Source organism: Sinocyclocheilus anshuiensis, unplaced genomic scaffold (genome assembly GCF_001515605.1).
Source record: "Sinocyclocheilus anshuiensis isolate Anshui unplaced genomic scaffold, SAMN03320099.WGS_v1.1 scaffold47, whole genome shotgun sequence".
NCBI classification, from domain to species: Eukaryota; Metazoa; Chordata; class Actinopteri; order Cypriniformes; family Cyprinidae; genus Sinocyclocheilus; species Sinocyclocheilus anshuiensis.
Window position 1 is genome coordinate 99,364 of NW_015551047.1, and position 14,700 is coordinate 114,063.

At 37.4% G+C, this 14,700-nt stretch overlaps 1 long non-coding RNA gene across 1 annotated transcript; it reads left to right on the plus strand.

Moving 5' to 3' along the window:
• Positions 1-4,029: 4,029 nt before the first annotated feature.
• Positions 4,030-13,375, plus strand: LOC107661819 (uncharacterized). Its single transcript, XR_001631147.1, has 4 exons — positions 4,030-4,099; positions 6,534-6,537; positions 8,787-8,790; positions 13,363-13,375. It is a non-coding gene; the product is annotated as an uncharacterized LOC107661819 (long non-coding RNA).
• The last annotated feature ends 1,325 nt before the right edge of the window (positions 13,376-14,700 follow it).

The following is a 14,700-nucleotide window of genomic DNA, read 5'->3' on the forward strand; positions in this document are numbered from 1 at the left end:
GTATATACCCACAGGTGCAAGATGAGTCATCAGAATATTTGGTTGGTTTTCTCAATACAGAAAGTACATTTTAAATGTGTATCTTCTAAAAGTTAAATGTTTAAGAGTACAAAACCACTTGACGTGGACGAAACGTCTCAAAACTGTCATTTATATGTCATGGGGTCTTTAATAATGGAACTCAAGGGACTGGAGATGTCTTCAACTTTGTGATTGACGCGTGTTCCAATTCTGCAGAAATCTTGAGTTTATCGTAAGCACAGATTCTGTATGGGCCTATGAGACCGAGAGGAACTATGAAAGGTCCTCTTTCCAGACACCCCTCTCTTGTCCCTCTCCACATAGGTGCCATCGCACCGGCCTGCACTCCTGTGATCTGACAGTCTGTCACCTTGCTGTCAACCCAATCCTCAGCTGGGGGTTGGCACCAGAGAGCCCGAGTCGTGACCTCTGATCATGAGCCATCCCGTACTGTAGCACAGGAGCTTCGCTTTTAGAGCCACATGTTGACTTGATGTCCAGATAGTAGGATAGATATAATAAAAAGGGAGAGAGAGATATGAACAAGTCATTCACTGCTGTCAAAACAACATGAATTATCAGCCCTGGGCAAAGCACCCCACCTGCTCGGCCACACCACGTCTGACAGGCAAAGAGAGCCCCTGAAGTTAAATGACATGTTTTATTTGGATCCCTCAGTCACTGAGCGATCAACACCTTCCTGTAACACAGAGGCATTTTAACACCACCACAGCCACCGAACAAGGGACAATCCTGACAGAGCTTACTTAGACCCTTTTCCATTGAAATGGTGCTTGTGTTAAAAGGATGTGTGAATGTCTTTTACAACTGGCCCACATTTCCACTGACTTGAGAGCTGAACGATGATGCGTATGTTACTACATAACCTGTCTACAAACAAACAGTGCTTCTACGTCTTTTAAGGTGCGGTTACAATTACCTTTGCAAAATTTCACCGGCAAAAATCCAATCGTTTCAATAGGAATTTTGCACACGCATTTACAGTGTTGACCTACAGAATAGTGCATGCTTCAAAAGTGACTTCTGTGTGAAGGGTACTTTGTGCATCACAACGCTATTGACTTTGGACAGTGGATCTTTTTTGATGGTGGACCTTTTTATCATGCACCCCCTCTGGGTTAATCATAGATAGGCAGGAAATTGGTGGAAATTTTTTTTTATGTGACCACACATTTAGTCATTTTGAGAGCGTATTTTACCATCCATAAATTCAGTATCTTTATCATGAACTGGCTATGTTGTAAAGGAAGTCATTTTAATCTTTTCATACACACAACCTTTGTAAATTAAAGCAATAAGCCACAAGAGGCCATGCACTACTTGAAGAAGAGTGTCTAAAACTCCTTTAACCATGGTATAATTACTGTAAAGGACAGGGTTGAGTGATTATTGTGGAAAATTATAGCAACAGCAATATGATTAAAGATACAAATGTATAATAGTTAGTTCAGACTAAACATTTCTTATGCTAAATAATATGTGACCCTGGAGCACAAAACCAGTCTTAAGTCGCTGGGGTATATTTGTACCAATAGCCAAAAATACATTGTATGGGTCAAAACTATAGATTTGTATCTCGGCCAAATATTGTCCGATCCTAACAAACCATACATCAATGGAAAGATTATTTATTCAGCTTTCAGATTATGTATAAATCTCAATTTCGAAAAATTGACCCTTATGACTGGTTTTGTGGTCCAAGGTCACATATAGTCCAGTGCAATGCAATCTGAGTGCAAGAGTATCAGCATTTTACAACAACGTTGGAAATATCGGTTTTATTAAAATCATTTCATTCAGATTGACAGCAAAATTACAATTATTATAGGCTGTTAAGTGTGACATTTAAGTGTTTTCGGTTTGAGATTTAAACAGCAGTTGTGGAGCCCCTGAACTAGCTTTTTTCTTAGAAGGAAATGTGTGGATTGGGCCAGATTGGCCACCAGCACCGTGTCGGTGGAAAAGGGGTAAAGAAAAAAAACTGTCATAAACAGAGAGGGAACCGGCACAGAGCTGTTAAACCAACATCTACACACTAATAACGTAGTATTATTTGGTCTCTTGGAGTATTTCTGTGCTAAAAACAGCTTCCGTACCATAGTTTTGAGAATATGCTAGACTGTGACATGAGCCCAGTGGGGGAGGTTCATGTTGTTAACTGTTAACCAGCTGTCTGTCAGTCTTTAACAACGGCTCGGTCAGGCAGGGTTACACCAGAACACAGAGCTCTGGGTAATACAGACTCCCAAAAACAGTGTTCCTACACTGATCACAAAACACTAACATGCGAGTCGTGCCTGAGCTGTGTAGTTTTTTGTACTCTGTACAGAAGGGCATTTTTACATGTTTAAGTTGGACCAATCTGAAGCAAGCTGTACCTTGTTTTATAGCTTCTTTTAGGCATGCCTTTGACTGTATGTTTGCATATTAACTACGTTTGACCCAGAGGGGCCGTGTGGACCAGCGTTCAGCAGATGGGTGGGTGTTAACCGGTCTTCTAGAAGAATCACCGCTTTATCATACAAGCAAGTTTCTTTAAGAAACACCCAGTGATTTAGTTCAGCATTGTGTTCATTTCCTGTCAGGGTTTGTTGGGTTTTGAGAAAGGGGGCAGGGTCAGAATCACCCTAGAATGTATTAGGCCTTCTTGAGTTGGACTATCATTAAAGTACATCATTGTGTGATCACGCAGTATTAGACATTGTATAAGATGAAAATCGAACATGGAAGAAACAAGTAGTAGTCATCAAAGGCCAGGGTGATGATTATGTCATTGAGGTTATGTATCTTGTAACTTTTTTTTTTTCGTTCTGAACTCATTGTTTTATTTGAACAGCTTTTTGATTAAATTTTGATGCTCGTGTCCCGTGTAACAGGAGGGTTAATGTGATTTACTGTTATTATTGAAGAATGATATGTGTTTTATTTCTCACCGTCATTGCTTTGACAGCTGTTTTGGCCAAAGGGGATGGTTTTATGTAAGCGTTTGCGTCATTGCAGGTCAGTACGACCCTGTATCAGCACATATGAATAAAAAATTACTAAAACCGAACATTGGTCATTTCATGCCTTAGGTGGGTCAAAAATCACACACTCACTGTACAAATTAATATTCAGGTGTGTTATCTCCACAATTTTTTCTCTTAATGGTAATGCAAATTACTTCAACTAAAGTGGCTATATTCTACAACGTTTTTACATTTCTTTTTCCCCCCTCTGCCCTGAGATCCACTTATAATGTCAGTCAAAGTTTCTTACACAAAAACATATGTAATTAAGTTTTGCGTGACAATTTTCCAACCTCTGTGACCTTTAGAATTGCACAGGCAGTTTTGACGCTGTCCCTTTGTCACGCAGGAACTTGCCTGGGAATGGGCTTTTACTGTTCATCGTAAATTTATGTGGTAATTCATAGTTTTTACTTGCCCAAAAAAACAATTTTACAGTATTTTACATTAAGATATAATGCAATGTTAAACCATTTACAATTAGGCCTATTTTAAGGTATATGGTACAGTTTATGTTTGTTTGTTTGTTTGTTTGTTTGTTTTTACTGTAGCATTTAGTTCACCCAAAAATGAAAATCTGCTGAAAATGTATGTACCCTCAGAACATACAAGATGTAGATGAGTTTGTTTCTTCATCGGAACAGATTTGGAGAAATTTAGCATCACATAATTTGCTCATAAATGGATCCTCTTCAGGGAATGGGTGCCGTCAGAATGATAATCAAAACAGCTGATAAAATATAAATAAATAAAAAATCACGATAATTCACACAACTCCAGTCCATAAATGAATGTCTCATGAAGGGAAAAGCCATAATCCATAATAATGTTTCTTCCAGTTAAAAAAAGTAAATCCCTGTTGTCCTCTCACATCAAAATCCACCAACATATTTATTTAGAACAGTTTTGAACTGTGTTCTTCTTCTTCTTCTTCTTCTTCTCCCCGCTTGTAAATGGTGCTTGATCTGTGCATATTTCTCTCCTGATTCAGACAAGATGACTTTTTGTACTGGAGAAAGCAATATTGGGGATAGAGGGCTCATATTTTAGTCAACAACAGATAAAATTGTCATAATAATGGATTTATTTTATTTTTTTGTACAAACATGTATTCTTACTTCACAAGATGTTAATTGATGGACTAGTCATCATGTGAATTACTTGTGGATTTTTATCAGCTGTTTGGACTCTCGTTCTGACGGCACCCATTCACTGCAGAGGTCCACTGGTGAGCAAGTGATGTAATGCTAAATTTCTCCAAATCTGTTCTGATGAAGAAACAAACTCATCTATATCTTGGATGGCCTGAGGGTGAGTACATTTAAAGCACATTTTCATTTTTGGGTGAACTATTCCTTTAAGGTTGGTCCATTCACTGGACGTCCTGCACATCTAAATATTAATATGAATAGTAGTATCTTCTTCTGGGGCTGAATTACTGATCTGAGTTGAGATCAATCAGGTTTATAACTGAAATCTCTATGGTTCCTAAACTGTTAAGATATTCTAGTGTCAGGATGTTTCTGTAATACAGCCCCATTGTGTTTAGGAATAATTATAATGTCTTAATTCCTTATTACTTCACAGTGACTAGTGAATAGATGTTGATGTGCAAATGTGGCCAGATGTTAACTTTGCTTGTAGCTCATAGCTGTGACATCGCACCTTTTAAGAGTATGTCTAAATTTAGAGTAAGGGAAATCAAGGGATGATATAAGCAGCCAGGTTGTTTTGAGACAATTACCTGAACTTTAAATGTACTGTAATTGATGAATTACTCAAGAGCCATATCATTTACATTTTGTCAATGCTATTGGCTGACAGCACCACAAAAACAATACACAGTGCTTAACCTTTCAGTAGCTATTATCCTGAGCTGTGACGTCAACGATAGCAGACAGGGAATATAGCCCTCTGTAATGTTTGTCAGTCTGTTTCACAGTTTTAGAAGCCCTTCAAAGCTCACTGGGCAAAACATCATTCACACTGTTTATTATGTATTTCATGTTTAATTCAATGTGCTATTTGATGTTTCTTTTTAATTATTTGTGAATTTTCAAAAAAATTCTACACCTACATCTTTCACTGCATAATATCATTAAAATAATTGTTTTGGACTGTCCATCAAATGAATGAATACACCTAACATTAAAAGTTGTAGTCATATATCTTTACATTAAATCTCCAAATTAATGTAGAAACAACAGTATTTTAAATATGTGATATTTTAGATATTTTTAATGGTATATTTTAATAATAAAGACCAGCATCACCAATAATAATACTATTGTTTTCTTCTTCTTCTTCTTCTTCTTCTAATAATAATAATAATAATAATCAGTTTTATTTGAAATCATTACAATGCAGCAGCAGTGGAATAACAATTGTTTGCTATGTAAGGTTTTCCTGAACTCTTTCATCAGCGGTTAGTTGCGAAAGGGAATTTGGGGAATTTGAGTTGTGACCCGAGAAGGACATTCTCTCCACTATAAAACACCAGAATAAACACCCCATAGAAAGGGCTTGTGTTATTGCAACCATCCATTTCTTTAACTTTTTCCTCTTTAAGATATGTATAACATATTAAACTACTTGTATTGTCTGACACACAGTGGGAAGGTGTTTACTTTGCATCCAAATACATTCCTCATTTTAACACTGGAAATGAATATAACTCTTGGAGCACTAAAGCCTGTAGTTGATTTGTTCATATGAGTGCCAGCGGGTCGTCCTATTTCACAGAATCGCTACATTTAACCTCCTTGGCGTACCTACAGAAGACGAGAATGAACCAGCCAAGCAGCCTCTATTCACTCTTACATGCTCCTCTGAACTGTGGAGATGAGGCATCGCAATTCTTTTGTGCTTTTCCTGAAAACAGCCCTTTTCTGCTCTAAAATCATGCAAAAAGAGGCCACATAAACAGAAACTGCTTTTGTATGCATCCAGCGCCCACTCGGGGTACATTATGAGCTGGCCACCACACCCACCCAACTTGGAGCTGCACCAAATAGGTCCGTTGCATGTGCTAGATCGGCTTGTCTGGACGAAAGGATCCCATATTTGTGAGGGTTTAAAGGTGTCGTGAAAGAAAGCTTGGACATATTTTGTGGATTGATGGAGACTAAATAGATCTATTTAAAATCGGAGAATGAAAGAACATTCCTCTTCACTGTGCAATTGCAGATCCTGTTATGTAGCACAATATAAAGAGGCACGAGGTGAGTAGAGTGCAGTAAATTAATGAAACTAATGGGTTTCACTTTGGCACTGCTGTCTTTTGTCTGAGAGACTCGATTTGCAGATAGAAAGCAGCACGTAAGGACGCCCATTTAAGAGGCCTATGAAAGATGCTGTTGGCGAATAAAGTGATTTTTAGAGTTTTTTCACGTCGTGTTTTAGCGTGTATGTCAGGGTTTATCTGAGGATGTGTTTTAGAGTATTTTGGGTTGTGGCATTACTTTTTCATGGTTCTCTCCTGAGGCCGGTCCGTCCTGAGTCTGGTCATTGTATCTTCTCTGTTACGTTGAGCAGAAAGAGGCCTGAGAGCTTTTTCATTTATCATCTCATTCTGCGTTACAAAGGAAGGCCCTGAGATTTGTATCTATTAATATAGTTAGATGTGCAAAATAGTGTGTATTGTCAGTTTTTGAGAGTTAATGAATATGTAATTTGGGCCGTACCTCTATACACTGGCAAAATACAGGGCAGTGTAAATGCAAATGGATTCAATTGTGCCCACAAAGTGATTTCGCAGGCATGAAGGTAATTTCAGAAGCGGTAACTGCGTGTGCAAATTAATATGACTGAATGGCAGGTATTCATCTGATTCTCGTGGTGCGTCCTGCTATTTTAGCAAAATAGAGATTTGGAGAGCAGATAAGAGAAAGCATAGACATATCCAGGTCTGCGCCACCACTGACACACACATTCGTGTGATACGAAATTATTTCCTGTAAACTTTTTCTGTTGTGCATTAGTGTTGAACCACAATGATGGTTTGTAATTATTTTCAGTAGGTGCATGGTGCAGTGGCTTTAGCATTTACAAGTAATTTACATGCAATATATATAAATCCTCATAGTTGAAAATCCTGGTATTTAATGAGCGCTTTCCGTTAACAGCACAGACAACATTTATCACACACAAAGCCTTCCTTTAAAAAACATATTTAAATATGTTATCCTTTCAAGTATTTGCTCTTGTAGCTATATTCCTATTTTGAAAAAAGAAATAGGGCCTACTGTCAGGATCATGGACCTGTTTTGTTATGTTTTGCCCCTGTTTCTGTTACTGTGTTCCCTTTTTTGGTCATGTTCCTGTCCTCGTTTAGTTAATTAGTCATTCTGTGCACCTGTGTTTAGAAATTATCCCTTGTATTTAAGTTCCTGTTTGTTCAGTCTTCCTTTGTCGGGTCTACTTGTTGTAAACGTCTTCCTTGTGCTCTTTGACTCCCTGTTGGATTATTAAAGACTCTCGTTTTTGTGAACTCTCCACATCTCCTCGTTTCTTTGTGCCTGTGCTCCAGCGTATCGTGACAGAAGACCCGACCGAATACAGTTACCTCCGAGTGTTCCCTCCATTTTTGTTTCCGTTTTTTCTATGGATCCCCACTTTGTGGAGTGGACACTGGCGAGAAATGGATCTCCCTTCTCCGCCTGTTCCCAGGAGAATCTCGCCAGTTCCACTCCCGACCCAGTGCCCAGCCCGAGCCCACCGCTGACGGAGAGCCGGAGCCCACCACGACCGACGAGCCATCGCCGCACGGAGCGACAGTGCAGAGGATCGCCACGGAGCCGGAGCTGCAAATGACATCAGTCAAAGTGTGTGAGCCGGCAACAACGCCAACCACGAGGGAGAAAGCCACGGACGGTGTGAGCGCGGAGAGGAGATCCGCCCCCTACACCGCGGCTGAGGGTGAGCTGTGTATGGCGCGGCGACTGTGTCACACCGAAGAGGATAGGGCTCCTCTTCCTAAGTTCTGGGCTGAAAGCCCGGAGGCTCACAAATGCACTTTACATAGGATTTACTATGTTAGTCAATGCATCAAAATATGTGTACTTGTTTAAAACATAATATATTAAAACATAAAGATTTATATGTACTTTAAAATATAACTTTTTTTAGTTTTAAATTAGTCATGAAAGTACACTTAATTGTATTAATATTATTTTTCACAAGGGTCTCAGTACAACTGCACACACTTGTAATTTACTTCATGCTTGTATTTACTTATACTTTATAAATTATACAAGTAGGTTACATTTAACAAAATGTTACAGACCTGTTTTTGTCACAATGTATTTTGCACATTTGTTATTCATTGTAGCAAATCTGCTGCTATGTGCGATTCATTTAAAAAAAACACTGGTTATGAGTCATAACAGTTTTCCCAGAAGTCCCTGTGTAGCACGTTTGATATAGTCATATACTGTAGGTTATAAAGATATCACATTTCAAAGTAATTAGCCAGGGCTTTTTTTTTTCTTTTCTTTTCTGAAGTGTAGTTTGATAGTAGCTTTAGTATTTTAAATAATATAGCTAATAGCTTGACAGACTACAGTTTCAAAGTATCTTCCCAAACACTGATTTACATTTACATACAATTATATTTACCCTTACTATTCCTGCAAAAGTGTCAAGAGGTCACTATCAAAATCGCAGTAACAGCTAAGGGTTTGCAGGCACGGACAACTCACGGTTCACAAATCCACTATTAGAAAAACATGCAAGAAGAAAAGTATAAGATGACACGGGAGAAAATCACTGCCCTCCACAAGAACTCTGAACACAGTGTCCAGCCATTCACTGTTGTAATGGAAGATCATCAGCACACAGACATCTCGCAATCAGCGAAATCTGGATTACACTGGAGTTTCACAGGAGAATGTCAGGATGCGTGACCTATATCGAATGTGAGTCATTCAGAATAACATCACCTCAAACACAGCGGCAAATATCTGGCCAAATGGTTCAAGCATTTGAAGAACACCCACCTTTAACCTGACTGAATGCTGAGGCATGACCCAAACTGACAACCTCCAAAATTGATTTGAGCAGGTTTTCTGAGAGAAAAAAAAAGGTCCAAAATAGCAGAGAGCACTTTGGGCAACCCATAAAAATTAAATGTTTAAAATGATTAATTGTAATGTATGCATATACTACAATTATTATAATCGACACTGGACGGAGGAAGCAACTCTATACTCAATGAATAATTCAGTATACTGTGAATAATTTTTTTTCAGGTTTGGTGTTGAGTGCTGTGGGGTACACCAGAAAAAAAAACTGTTTAAAAATACTGATATAGGTTAATTAGTGGCTTTGAGCAATGGTTAACAATTGTAAAACAATTATGACAAAGAAAATTCATTAACAGGCCAAAATGGAAAAGGTGTCAAAACATTGTTTTGGCCAATAATAAATCATGAAAAATTACATCACATAAACACAGGGAGAAAAAATGTTAGGCTTATTGGTAAATGCCTCTAACTATATTTTTTCAAAACTTCTTTACATTCAATTCACTGCAGTTTACAGCTGAAATGAACAGTGGCTGTAAAACAATTTCCCATTCACACAAATTATGATTACAGTGGCAAATTCAAAATCAATTAATAAAGACTTATTTGTGTGCACAATAGCCTACTATGTTATGATTTCAGAACACATTTACCATAGTGCATGGTTTGTAAAATAATATATCGCATAGCCAGCTCTGTATATGGCTTTTCTGATGTAGTAAACTTGCTTGGTAGCTCACCTGGTACAGCACTAAGTTTGCTATGAGCTTGGGTACGAGTCCCATGAAACTTGTATAGAAGCAAGCTAAAATGGCATGGATGCTTTAGCAATCTCACAATCGCTTTTGTTATCAATATTGATTAGGTTTGAATAGGGTTTATTTCTACGTTATTTTCAAATGAGCATGAACCTTTTAGCTCAACTCACTGGACATTTCATTTTCAAACTGCCGCCATATGTACTTGAAAACTTTTCCAGATTCACGCTCATCTGAACACGCACTGGACATTTCACTATGAAAGTGTTGCAAATCGTGCAAGAAGCAATGTAATATCAGTTTGCTGAAATGTTGCCAAGTGCAGGTATTTTGAATGAGCTTGGGTTGAAAAATATTGTTGCTTATGAATTCAATTTGAATGTCATAATATGCCTTAGCTATATAGTTGACTGTTGAGTCTTACCTTAATGTGACACTTTTTTTCATGTTTGTTTACCTAAAAGCTATAACAGAAAATCTGATAATATTGACATTTTAGTGCATCTAAATGAAATATAATTTACATCTAACACTACATGGTTGAAACCAACATAACACCGCATTTAAGCCTTACAGTTATTGAGGAAACTCATCCCAGTCTCCTCCATGTCAGTTTTTCTACAGAGTTACAGATACAGATAGCTCTAAAGGGCTTTTATGTGTACAGAACATGTGTCTGTGTTCAGTCTTGTTTCTCTTCTTCACTGTCCTGATCATGGTACTCCCACTGAGAGGCTCTGACCAGCCATTCACCCCACACTTCTCTCCTGTTACTGTAACACACACACATTGTCTTACATATCCTTGTAGGAACTTGACATTCGTGGTTCTGTATATATTTTCAGGCATTTATTCCTCACACGAGAAACTAAATACATGCTTAACAGCCTTCATTTCTAAGCAAAATGTAATTTTGACCTGGATATATGTATGTTGTATATACAGTGGGTACGGAAAGTATTCAGACCCCCTTAAATTTTTATATGTATATATGTATGTATTCTTGACAGGCTTTATGAAATTCATTCATTAACTAGTACTATCATTGCCACTACTATTACAACACACATACACTAAATACATACAGTACACTTATCCAGCAAACTGTTGGTTCTATTTGTGATAACTCGCATTCATTACTCATTCATTGCCCAGCACACATGCCACTGTCCGTTTCATCTGAGCAGCAGCTTTGACACAGTGGTTACAACCAGACAATGTGTCAAGGATGAGCCTTTGTGCTGAATGTGATAGAGCATCAAGAGCCCTGCTTCTGCACCACACTGCCCACATGTGTTCACATCTGTCACTGCAACACAATACAACTCGGGCTTCAAAATCACACACCCTAAGCTTTAAGGCCATTTATGCTACTGTATTCCTAAATGCTGACAAATGTTGCTTTTAAAATGTTTATTTAAAATGTTTGCTTTTAAAAAGTTTTTCTATTCTGGAAAAGCAACAACAAAAAACGATGACTCATCTTGCACTCAGGGGTGTGTACAAATGTTTGTCCAATCAAATGCTCTCTGGTCTGAGAATGCTCCACCCCATAATTCACTTGAATAGCTATATTTATAAAAGCTATTTTTCTTTTTCTTCATCAAACACATTACATGTTTAAATCACAGTTTAAGAACAAAAGTCTGACCCTCTATGAGGAAGTGATGTGTTTGATTCAAATTAAACCATCTACTAAAGAAAACCAGCGTAAATGAAGCATCCTCTTACTTTAATCAGAGGAAAATGTACCATCAACGGTTTATTGGAGCCTGAAGTTGTTTTTCTCGAAAGACTGTATGACCCTGAACACACAGTTGTTAAGTGCTTCCTTTTACATATCGCAGTGCCTTTTCTTGCAAAGAAATGCAACATCTTGGCACAAATTGGTCAGCATTTTAATAAATAGCAGTACAGGATGAAGAAAATTCTTGTATAAATAGTTCTAGTTTTCTGTGCCAAGCAAGCTCTTAATAATGTACTCTTAGTATTCAAAACTTTCATAGCATTTTCAACAAACATTTATAATGACTCTAAACATGTAATTTGGCTTGTACGTATCTGAATCATTATTTGCTGAAAAAAATAACTTTTTTTCTTAGTGAAATTTTTTTTAAAGTAGTTCACTCAAAAAAATAATAATAAAAATAAATATATATATATATACGTTTGAAAATGTACTCACTCTAAGGCCATTCAAGAGGCAGATGAGTTTGGTTTTTCATCAGAACAAATTTGGAGAAATTTAGCATTACATCAGTTGCTCACCAATGGATCCTCTGCAGTGAATGGGTGGTGTCAGAATGAGAGTCCAAACAGCTGATAAAAACCATTCATAATCCACATGACTATGACCATAAAGTAATATCTTGAGCCAAAACCATTCACTGTAGAGGTGTCATTGGTGAACAAGTGATGTAATGCTAAATTTCTCCAAATGTGTTCTGATGAAGAAACAAACTCATCTACATCTTGGATGGCCTGAGCGTGAATATAACTAACCTCTTTATTTTATGAAAAGGGCAACATTTTTAAGTAGTAAACAGATAAGTGCTATTTTAAGTCCAAGCTCATGCTGAATTTGGATGGAAGGAATCCATTTTTTTTTTACCACAAGCCATGCTGTGCATATAAAACTAAGGCAAGATGTTCAAAATTATGAGAATATATAAATGCATGGCTCCGTTTCATGATATCTGTTATACCAGCACTCATCCATGTCCATGCCGAGCTGTTGGTGGTCCAGTACATGAGTCAAGCTGTAGATTAGACTGAGAAAGACTGATGGGATAGAGCAATGTAAAACGAATCCATGCCAGAGCCAGAGCGAGGAGGCTAACTGCATTTTCACAACATGTGGGCTTGTTATATAAACCTATTTCACTGATATTAGTCACTCAATTAGGAAGGAGGAGAAAGATTATTTATATAATGTGATGATGGTCCTCGTGTTTCTGCGCATGTCACGCTGTATTTCAGATGCAGTCAATGTACACAAGATGCTTTTGCAAAAGTGCTGGTCTGTGGCTTTTTTTAAAGCAATAGTTCACCCATACATGAACATTTGCTGAAAATTAACCTTCAGGCCATCCAAGATGTAGATAAGTTTGTTTTTTCATCTGAACAGTTTTGGAGAAATTTAGCTTACATCACTTGCTCAGCAATGTTTCCTCTGCAGTGAATGGGTGCCGTCAGAATGAGAGTTCAAACAGCTGATAAAAACATCACAATAATCCACACAACTGCAGACAATCAATTAATGTCTTGTGAAGCAAAGGGCTGTGGGTTTATCAGAAAGAAATCCATAAAGACGTTTTAACTTTAAACAGACACTTTTTGCCCAATTACAACTCCATAATCCATAATAACGCTTCCTCAGATGAAAACCATCAACTTATTTCTTTATAATTCTATGTTTTCGCTTTTAAATGGTCCTTGATCTGTTCATATTTCTCTCCTGATTCATACAATATGACTTTTTCACTGAAGAAAGCAATATTATGGATAGAGGACTCATATTTTAGCCAGAAGCAATGGTTTGAAGAAAAAAACGTCTTGATGGATTTGTTTCTTATAATCCCAGAGGTTTTCACTTCACAAGATGAATTATTTTGATGTTTTATCATCTGTTTGGACTCTCATTCTGACGGCACCCATTCACTGCAGAGGATCCATTGGTGAGCAAGTGATGTAATGCTAAATTTCTCCAAATGTTCCAATGAAGAAACAAACTCATGTACATTACAGAGTAAATTTACAGAACATTTATGGGTGAACTATTCCTCTAATGTTTTCTGCATGGTCAGACTGACACCAGAACTGATCATACACTTTCTACAAGGGACATCCCAGCATGTCGGTCCTAATGTTGTGTGACATTGAGTGAGTCTTTGGCCTTGGGAAGATTTCTGTTATAGCATTGTGCTCGCACCTTCACTACATCTGTTAATCCTGGATGTGTGTAGCAGCATTTTTCATCATGACTTGTTCTGCACCATTTATTTCGAGAATAATACTATATATTACACAAATAATACTCAAGAGTGGCTAAACAAATCTTGAGTCTCAGTAGCAAACAAATCAAAGGGACACAGTGAGTAATAACGGTGCAGAGCCTGAAGTGTTCTGATTCACAGGCTTCCTTCACACTTAGCAGTGGATATGAGAAGTTGACAGTTAGTTCTAATGTTTTCCACTGATGAAAGTCATGCAGGTTTGGAATGACATGATGGCAAATACACTACCATTCAAAAGTTTGGGGTTGGTAAGATTTTTAATGTTTTTGAAAGCCTCTTGTGCTCACCTCTTATGCAAAAAATAAAGTAAAATCAGTAATATTGTGGGGATATGTATATATTAGTTCATTTACAACGTTCATTTGCAACATGTGATGGTCATGAATTTTAATGTAATGTGTCATTATGTAATGGTCATGAATTTTAATGCTCACCTACTGTATCTGATGTAGTCTGTACTGTCATGACAACAGCCTACATTGAAGACAGTAGGACTTACTTTGAATTAGAAAGAAACAACAAGTAGCACATTGAATTCAAATGAAATTTTGTTCATTCAAATTAAAAGTATAAAGACTGAAATTGTATTTTCTTGTAAAATGTACTCCAGTAATCTTTGTTGTGTTTAAAAACTTTGCAATATATATATATATACACTTACTGCAGCTATAGTTTGTTTTAATGACTGAAGCGGTTTGCAGTGACTAATGGGTAATTCCTGTCCAATTGTTGTTAAGAAATATATTGATATACTTCTTCCCTTTCAGTCAGTCACGTTCGACGTTACGTCAGTCGTGACTGACGAATTGGGATCTCGCCCGAGAGCCCAATCACCTTCGAGTGTTAACTAAAC